This window comes from Spermophilus citellus, assembly GCF_964194105.1.
Source record: "Spermophilus citellus genome assembly, chromosome: 4".
Lineage (NCBI taxonomy): Eukaryota > Metazoa > Chordata > Mammalia > Rodentia > Sciuridae > Spermophilus > Spermophilus citellus.
The window spans coordinates 106,969,986-106,980,205 of NC_138185.1; the positions used below are offsets into that span (position 1 = coordinate 106,969,986).

The 10,220-nt window shown below is 46.9% G+C and overlaps 1 pseudogene across 1 annotated transcript; it reads right to left on the minus strand.

The window, feature by feature from the left end:
* Positions 1 to 437: 437 nt before the first annotated feature.
* On the minus strand, positions 438 to 1,386 carry LOC308646820 (ornithine decarboxylase antizyme 1-like; annotated as a pseudogene). Its single transcript has one exon. The product of its transcript is annotated as an ornithine decarboxylase antizyme 1-like (transcript).
* Positions 1,387 to 10,220: the final 8,834 nt, after the last annotated feature.

Sequence of the window (10,220 nt, forward strand, 5' to 3'; positions counted from 1 at the left end):
AAAATAAAAAGAAATGGGAATATAAAGAAGTGCCCTTGGGTTCAATCACCAGTACCATAAAAAAAAAAAAAAAAAAAAGGAGGTGGGGAAGAGGAGGAGGAGGAGAAGTTGGTGCCATGATTATTCAGAGAGGGAACACAGGGGGCTTCCAGGGCACTTTTTTTTTTTTTTTAAGAGAGAGAGAGAGAGAGGAAGAGAGAACTTTTTAATATTTAGTTTTTAGTTTTCAGTGGACACAACATTTTTGTTTTATTTTTATGTGGTGCGGAGGATCAAACCCAGTGCCCCGTGCATGCCAGGCAAGCGCGCTACCAGCTTGAGCCACATCCCCAGCCCAGGGCACTGTTGATACACAGTTTTGACAAGTTGTAAAAATTCATTGAGCTATACATGATAAATTCCCTTTTCTATATTGTTTCTTTTTATGTTATTAACAATTTTTTTTTTTTTGGAGTGAGCGTTTATTTGCACAATTACGACATGCGGACAAACCCAGGAGAGATGGAGGAGGAGCAGGACGTTCGCACCCCAGCACAGCTGCCAGGCCCCCACCCACCCACACAACACTGGAGGGCCTGCCTTCCAGGGCCTCCGTCTCCAGCCCGGTGGGCCCTGAGGAGCTGCGTGGCCACTACTCCTCCTCTCCTGAAGACTCTTTCTCGAACGTGTAGGCCATGAAGCAAGCGTCGGGTCTCTTGGGGACAAGGGGATGCCCTGGTCTTACAATCTCAAAGCCCAAAAAGCTGAAAGTCCGGAGCAAAGCGGCTCTGTCCTCGCGGTTCTTATGGAAGCAAATAAAGACATGGTCAGCATGAAGTTGCTCTTCAGCAAACTCAAGAAGAATTGCAAAACTGTCTTTGCTCCCCTCAGGCAGAGCGCCAGCTGGGATCTCGATGTAGAGGCTGTCGCTGCTCCGCACTGCTCTCCAGTTAATGTGTTTGGCATCTGTGAGCCTGGACTGGACGTTAAGAATTCTCGTCTTGTTATTAGACGTTAGTTCCTCTGTTACATTCAGCCGATTATCAGAGTAAAACAAGTTAGCTGAAAGATTGTGATCCCTCTGACTATTCCCTCGCCCACCTGGGATCTTCAGGGGTGGGTGAGGGACATCAGGAGCACCACCGAGGCCCTGGACCCAGGTTACTACAGCAACTGAGGGAGACCCTAGAATTCTCGCTGCTGCGGCCGCCGCGGCTGTGCAGACTAAGTAGCGGCAGGGTGCGGCTGGCGTGGACGGTGGCGCTAGGTTTATCCCCTTCCTTCTCTCTGGCGAAGCAGTGGCTGTTGAGGATCCGCTGCAGGGAGGATTTCATCATATGGCCGCTGGGGTCCGAAACCAGGAAAACCTCCGCTGCGCCTCTCCGCGCCGCCGCCGCTGCTCGCGGTTCGCCAACAATGTTTTTAATGTTGAAGAAAACAGTACAGGGCTGGGGATGTGGCTCAGGTTCGATCCTCAGCACCACATACAAACAGAGATGTTGTGTCCACCAAAAACTGAAAAATAAATATTAAAATTAAAAAAAAGGTTTTTAAAAAAAGAAAACATTACAAAGAAAAAGGAAAAAATTCTCTCATAGACAAATGTCCTAATATTTATAGAAATAATTGCCCATTTCTTTAAAATATTTATTTTTTAGTTGTAGTTGGACACAATACCTTTATTTTATTTATTTATTTTTATGTGGCGCTAAGGATCAAACCCAGTTCCTCGCATGTGCTAGGTGAGTGCTCTAAAACTGAGCCACAACTCCAGCCCAATTGCCCATTTTTATTTTATTTTATTTTTTTAATTATTTTTTTTAGAGAGAGAGAGAATTTTAATATTTATTTTAGTTTTCGGCGGACACAACATCTTTGTTTGTATGTGGTGCTGAGGATCGAACCTGGGGCCACACGCATGCCAGGCTAGCGCACTACCTCTTGAGCTACATCCCCAGCCCCAATTGCCCATTTTTAAAGTGTGGACCATAGTGACTTCCTTCCAAACATAACAATGTGGAAAGAGGGAGAAAGGGATAACTTCACAGTGGAGAAACCCAACACTTTCATTAGATGATCAAGGTCAACATTATCAGTAATAAATAATCCTTTTTTTGTTTGCTTTTGTTTTGGGTACTGGGGATTGAACTTGGGGGCACTCAACCACTGAGGCACATCCCCAGCCCTATTTTGTATTTTATTTAGAGACAGAGTTTTACTAAGTTGCTTGGCACCTCACTGTTGCTGAGGCTGGCTTTGAACTTGCCATCCTCCTGTCTCAGCCTCCCAAGTCACTGGCATTACAGGCATGTGCCATGGGTCCTGGCCCATTTTAACCATTTTAATTTAATATGTGTAATTCAGAGGCCTTGAATGTAGCTTCTGTTTTTTAAAAAAATTGATTATTATTTTATTTTTTAAATAATTTTTTTGTAGGTGGACACAATACCTTTGTTTTATTTTTATGTGGTGCTGAGGCTCGAACCCAGTGCCTCATACATGCCAAGCAAGTGTTCTACCAATGAGCCACAGTGGCAGCCCAGTATTTCTCTTTTTAACATTTTTTTCTGCCACTCATCTGCAGCATTGACTGCAGTTGTAGTTCGTTATCATGGCTGTGTGGTATTCCATCATGATATGTAATAGTCCACCATTCATTCATCCCTTTGACCATTGCTGGGCATTGGGTTGCTGTCTGTGGTGGACTATGAAGAGCTCTTCTGCCATGAGCATTCTTGCACATGTGTTTGAATGCATGTCTGCTGCGTGGAGACCTAGGACTGGCACTGCTGGGTCATACGGTAGAAGAATCTCCAACTTCGGTAGATTCTACCAAGCAATTTTGAAAAGTACATAAACCAACGTATATTCCCACCAGCTATGGAGGAGAGTTCCAGATGTGTTTCATCCTCAGCCACTGGATATTTTAATTCTTTCTTCATTTAAATGACTCTGGAGGACATGTTGACTACTTTCCTTTTTGAGGTTTTTTAATGTTCCTGGTGGTTTCAGGAGGAAAACCAGACCCTGCCTTAGCACCCAAAGACCCTGCTCACCCTTCTAGCTCTGCTGGCCGCCATATTCCCCTCACTCAATCCCTCTTGTCCTTCTCCATAAGCTCAGCCCTTTGTTGAAACTCACTCCCCATCCTGCTTTCCTGCCAACTCCTGCTCTTCACTTTAAACCCTACTCAGCTGTCACCACAATGGCCAGGTCCCCACCTCTCCTCTGAGTTCCCACAGCTGCCATACCGCCCTCCTCAGCAGCGCCTGTCACACAGTCTCCTCTCGGGACCGTGAATTCCTTGGAGGTTGCTATGAGTGTCCTCCAAAGGCCATTGCATTAGAGGCTTGGTCCCCAGCTTTATGCTACTGGAAGGTGGTAAAAACTTTAAGAAATGGGGGTCTGGGCATGGTGATGCACACCTGTAATCCCAGCAGCTCAGGAGGCTGAGACAGGAGGATTGCAAGTTCAAAGCCAGCCTCAGCAACAAGGGCCTAAGCAACTCAGTGAGATCCTGTCTCTAAATAAAATACAAAATAGGGCTGGGATTGGCTCAGTGGTTAAGCATCCTTGGGTTCAATCTCCAATACAAAAATAAAGTAGAAATGGAATGCTAGTTGGAGGTCTTTGAGTCACTGGGACATGCCCTTGAAGGGGATTGTGGAACCCTGGTCCCTTCCTCTTTCTTTTTTCTTGTCACTTTCCTGCCATGAGGTGCTCCATTTTGCTCTGCCACATGTTTCCTGCCATGATATAGCCCCACGACCCAAAGCAATAAGGCCAACTGCTCATGGACTGAAACCTCTAAAACTATGAACCCAAATAAACCATTTATCCTTTTAAGTTGATTAACTCGGGTATTTGTAAAAAGTGATGGAAAGCTGACTAATACAGAGGTCAAGGCAATCTCTGATTCTCTGTATTTCTAGTCTCTAGCACTGGGACTGGCACTTAGAGATCTGTTGAGTCAATTAGTGTACAAAAGCAAGAGTGTGAACCTGCACAAGAGCTTGTAAAAACTCTTCATAGTGCATTTCCTACACAAGTCTTACAGGAATTGCAAGTAATAACACTCGAAGTTTATTGAGCAATTACTATGCCCCAAACTCTGTGCTGCATAGTTAACATGGCCCATCTGTTTTAGCTTCACAGAAGCCTATAAGATGGGTACTGCTATAGCCTCATTTTCCAGTTGATCAAAGGAGGTCTAGAGATGCTAAGTAATTTGCCCAGTGTCAGTGTAGAGAAAGAGCAGCTATGAATATTGGGCAGAGGAAAGAGCAAAATCAGGGGCCACGGTGACAGAAGGCACATTTGGAATTTCACCATCCAGAGGAGCCCAGGGAGTGACTGTGGGAACACTGCTGGCTTACTCGAAGAATTTATTCAATGCATATTCATCAGACTGACTGGTGGCCAGAACACAGTAATGGCAGTCTCTCACCACTCCTGTTGGGGTGTCCTCCTCTGCACCCCTCACGGGTTCCTTCTCACCTTGGTCCTGGGTAGCCATGAGGAACCAGAGTTTAGGGCTGCTCTATCAGCTAGCCCAAACCCTAACACAAACTGTGGCTCCTCGAGGGAGGGACAAAGTTGCAGTCACCTCATGCTTAGATCTAGCAGAGAGGACGGGCCTTTGCAGAGATAGGTGCTGGGGGTGCACAGGTGAATAATTAACCTGGGGGTGTCTCACCATCTACCAGATATGGACCCTAAACTGCAGACTTGGGCACCCAATCCCTTGTTGCCTGTGTCTACCCAGAAGTCTGCCAGACTCCTCAATATGTTCAAATCGCCAAATGGTCACCTCTCTGCCCAAACGCCTTACCTCTGGGTCATCACCCAGCCTGAAACCCAGGAATCCTTGAAGATACCACACCTCTCATTCACCTCCTATAGAATACTCAACATTCTAGCTCTTGAAAACCTTGGAGTCAGAGCCTGCTCTCCATTGCTCTGGTCACTCCCCAGAGCAGGCTCTCAGCATCACTTTCCCACGTTGTCCAGGCTGCTCTTAAACTCCTGGGCTCAAGTGATCCTCCTTCCTCAGCCTCCTGAGCAGCTGAGATCATAGTCACACACCACCATGCCTGGCTTCCCAAGCACTTTTGCAGGAACCTTCTACTTGGTTCTACCACCTATAGGCTGGTGTTATCCAGGAGAACTTTCTGTGATGACAGAAAATATTCTATGGGTGAGGATGTAACTTGGTAGTGGAGGGCTTGCCTAGCCTGGGTGAGGCTCTGAGTTTGAGATATTTCTCTCTCTTGTGGCTATTGAGCACTTGAAATGTGGCTAGTGCAACTGAGATGCTGAATAATAGTAATAACTAATAAGAATTATAGGTATGTGCACCACCACTGAATTTTTTTATTCTATTTAATTTTAAACTTAAGTAGCTTTTTGCAGCTTCAGGTTCAATCCCTTCCTCATCCCTCCAATCTGTGCTCCATGCTGCCACCTAAGCGAGCTTCAGAAATTGCCAATCTGAGCATGTCGGATCCCTAATCAAAATCCCTTATTGATTCTCGAGGTATTTGGAAAAGTTTAAACTCCTTAGCTCAGCATGTGAGCCTGTTCCTACTCTTATCTCTTCTCCCATTCCTTTCCAACTCACAAACAACTTTCTTGCCAGCCAGAGGGAACATTATGTAATTCTTCTAGTGTTCTGCCTCTGTGCATTCACGCATGCTGTTCCCTCTGCCTGTAACACCTGAGCCCCCTCCCAACGACTTCTTCAACAAACATCCTCAAGGAAATGCATTGCTTCTGGGTAGGAGATGCTTAATTGCACTGCAACATTATGACATATTAATTAGAAGGTATTCTCACCTCTCCATTAAAGCAAGTACTCCAGAACTTGACTCCAAGTGGTGGCACACACTTGTAATCTCAGTGGCTCAGGAGGATAAGCCAGCGATCATCAATTAAAGCCAGCCTTAGCAACTTAGCGAAGCCCTAAGCAACTCAGTGAGACACTGTTTCAAAATAAAAAGGGATAGGGATGGGCTGGGTTTATGGCTCGGTGGTAGAGTGCTCACCTAGCATGTGTGAGGCGCTGGGTTCGATCCTCAGCACCACATAAAAAATAAATAAATAAAGATATGGTGTCCCTCTACAGCTAAAAAACCCCATTTTTTAAAAAAGTATATATTTAAAAAATAATAAAAATAAATAAATAAAATAAAGGCATGTGTCTATCTACAACTAAAAAAAAAAAAAAGAACTATAAAAAAAGGATAGGGATGTGGCTCAGTGGTTAAGTGTCCCTGGGTTCAATCCCCAGTACCAATAAAAAAAAAAAAAAGTAAAGTAAAATAAAAAAATAAAAAAAAGAAAACTCGGCTCCAGGCCCACCCCTCTGGGCCATTTTGACCCCCTACTCTGATCCAGAGCCTCCTTCTTTGGACATAGCTCTCTCAAAGTTCTAACACCAAGGTGCCATATTGCTTGGTCTTGTTCTTCTTCTCTAGACTGTGACCCACTGAACTATGCTGTAGCCGTACTCACTGGATTTTTAGCACAGTGCCTATCACAAGGTAGGTGCTCAACCACTTTCTCTGAGCATAAATTATGATGCCAGCCACTGTTCCAGGAGAACACTTTCTCAGTGAATGAGGCAGGCCTGCTGTCATGGAGGAGGCTGATGATAAGCAGGTGAACATACAAGTGAAATCATTGCAGACCCAGGCTGTGCTGCGAATCCTCTGTGCCTCTGTGCCCTGTGTGCTGTGAAGCTGAGCCCTGCAGACTGGCAGTGGGCTTCCCACCCTCTGGCTTCCTGCTGGGCTCAGCCAATGGTAGAGTGCAACATGGAGGTGAGCTCTGCTTCCAGCTGCTGGGAGAGTGGGAGGAACGGCAGTGATGTGGCGTTGTTCTCTGCCTCTCTCAGTCCTCAGCCCTACAGCTGAGCCAATGAAAGGTTCTGCCTGAGATGGGAAGGCAAGAGAATAAGGTTCGATTTTTCCCCCCTCTTCACCCCTCTGTGAAAGTGCTTACCAGACAATTCTCCTTTCCTTATAGTCTCTAAATTCTGGAAATGGTTCCTTCCTTTGGCTCCTTCAGGCCAAGGTGATGAGGGCTCCTGTCTGTTACTAGCTTTCCCCACAAGCTATTTCCCCTTTGGTCACAATATGGCTGCTGGAGTTCCAGCTGGCCATCATAACATCCAGACATGACAAGGAATGGGGAATATAGTTTGACCCTGGTTCCTGCAGGGACTGCCCCTGACAGACGCAGGCAGGAGTGTCTTAGGAACATCATGGAGCCTTTGTACCTGGAGAGGAGTGAGCCTGGGGAGGGGAGTAACATGACAGGAGGTCAGAGAAGGAATAGGAATCAGTTCCAGAAGGCCTTGCAGACCATCGTAAGGATTGTTTCCCCCTGAACCTCCTCAGAAAACTCCTCCTGAAAATTTTACCATTGCCAGTCCTGAACCTGGGGAAAGGCTGGCATCCCCTTCTTAGCCAGGAGCTGTAGGGCTGAGGACTGAGAGAGGCAGAGAACAAATGGGGCAGCAGGGACTTGGTGACAGCTACTTGCTTCCTAGGGCATCCTCTAGCCAAGAGCCTCCAGCCAACATGGAGGTGAGCTCTGCTTCCAGCAGCTGGGAGAGTGGGAGGAATGGCAGTGATGTGGCGTGGACTCAGCTGGCCAACTCCGCCTCACGCAGGGGTTCTCCCACAGGCACTGGCCAGCCAACAAACCAACATCGTGGGGATTTCTGAAGATACAGTTAGTAGCTTCTAAAAGCAGTTCTGATGGGGGCCATTCAGGCACAGGGGCAGAGCACTGGGAAGCTGTTAGACAGGAGTAACTTCTTAGGACTCTGTCCAACCTGGGTAGGTCTTCTAGGGGCATGCACATGCCAAAATTCAGCCACCAGAGAGCTCTGCTGGGTACAACTCCGAGGGTGGCAGGTTTGGGTTATGATTCTTGTAGTTGCACATTCTCAAAACCCAACTCATACTAGAACAGGAAAAGGAGGAAAGGAAGAAAAGGAGAAAGAAGGAAAAAGAAGGGATAGGAGGAGACAGGAGAAGTGATGGTGATTTAGTTCATATAACAGGGACATTCGGTGGTAAATTTCAATGGTTTCAGGAATAACTGGATCTAGGTGCATAATATCCTCCAGACTTTCCCTTTCTCCCTCTCCTCAGTGATTTTATTTAAACATGCCCACTGAAAACTCCAGACTTCAGACTTATTTTCCAACCAGCATAGCCACTTCTGGCAGGAGAACCTCCTTTTTCCAGTGACTTCTTTAAAACACAGAATTCTCATGGCCTTGGCCAGCGGTGGGATCAGCTGTACAAAACCTAATGACTGAGAATAATGGTTTGAATGTTCACCTAAGGACAAATGACTTGGTATTACCAAAAGAAGGGAGAATGGATGCTGGGTTCCACAAACCCCTCAGATGCCAATTATCACTGGGGTAATCATAAAACTTATTATCATATATCTTTTCAGAATGAAAGAGGGCACTTTTAATAATTATGCCAAGACAACAGGCTCAGACCAAGACTGTCCCACGTGAGTGTTGTCACCTTAACTATAGCAGCCAAGAGCCAAGGAGCCAAGGGTTGCCTCATTTGACCCCCAGTCCTGCAACTTAAATCTCTATGGCTCCCTGGGAACAGGAAGGAGAGGAGGGGAAGGTACTCAGGGCTCAGATCTCAGCTGTGGTAGAGGGTCACTGAGTGGGGTGAGGATATACTGGGAGACAGTCCCAGCTCTGGGCATCCACCCAAACTCCACTCTTCCCAAAACAATACTCCCTGCCTGGTCTCCCATGCTTCTCTTCATGCCATGCATGCTGCCCGTGCCTTACCAGGTGCAAGCATGTTCATTGCACTCTGAGACTCTTCTCCAGCTCTTCCCTCTCCAGGTCCCTTAAATGCCTCTGCCACTCTCCCAGCCTTCTTGGCTTCCATAGCATCTCCACGCTCAGCACAGGCTCTGTGTGGGGTGTGGCTCCTGTCTCCACCATAGGGTAGGACTTTGTTATGGGTCTTGTCTGTCTCCCAACCCCCTGCCACATAGACCTCAGCAGTGCCAACTGAAGACTCTAGGCACAATAGATTTGCTAGGCTAAGACCCTCAGCTGTCTGTATTCCTCCAGCCCAGAGAGTCCTCTCTCCTCCTCACTGCCCCCTTCCCCTAAGTTCCTGGTATCAATCAGCAGGGAATTCTAGCCAAAAACGTTCTCACGCAAAGGCATGCAAACTTTGACCCAGGATTGGGTGTTCAGCTCCAGGCCAAGGTCCTCAAACCTCCTGCCACTCAACCTTCTTTTCTGTCCAGGGCTCAGTAAGGGCTCCCTCCTGACTTTGTGGCTATTAGTTCAGACAGGGCTGGCTAAAGCAAAGTGCAAGGCCTCCTGCAACCCCTGGGCACCTGACTCCTCCTGTTCCAGGGTCTGGGGAAATGGAAGCCCTGGCCCAGGCCCTGATCTTGTCCTCTTTGGCCCCCTATGGTTTTGCTTCTAACCTTGGACAGAAAATCACAGCAGGAAGCGCCTTGGCCTGGAAGCAAGAAATCAGAGTTCTTAGTTGATTTGCCACATGTCACTGGACCTTTTCCTTCCTGGCATTAGGGTCTCCACCTGAGAAGGAATTGGCTTTGTTAACTTTGTTAATGAATTTGTTTGGAGTCAAGAGAACATGAGTAACTCAAAGCACCAAGAACAAGGATTTCCTGGGTCCCTGGCCAGGAGCCCCAGCACTAGATAGTCTTTAGGCCCTGCTGAGTGGGCTGCCATGAGTCTCTCAAGCTGGGGCTTTGGTGGAGACTCAGGGAAATTGAGGGAAAGGTTTGTAGGCTGCAGAACAGGCTTGGAAGTCTGGGACTGCTTTGCTTCTCACTTCTTTTCCATGGCTTCCACATGGGCTCATTCTACTCTCTATAGCTCTAGTTCCAACTAAAACAGAAGGCCAGACTTCTTCTCAGGCGGAGTCAGGATGTATGGAGTGGAATTACTAGAAGAATTCTGAAAGAGCCCAGCTCCCTTATTTCCTGCCTATTCTGTTGCCCAAGTGCCACCATTAGAGCATTAGTACCACCATGATAGCATTAGCACTTTGGGTTCCACGTCACTCTTGCCGTGTACACCATCTATAATACTGCTGTGTCCAATTCCTTTACCAGACATTCATGCCTTACCTGAACTTGGCACATCAAATCAATTTCCCACAGGTTGATTTTCTGTAAAACCAGAAAGAAGTGGCAAGTTTGGG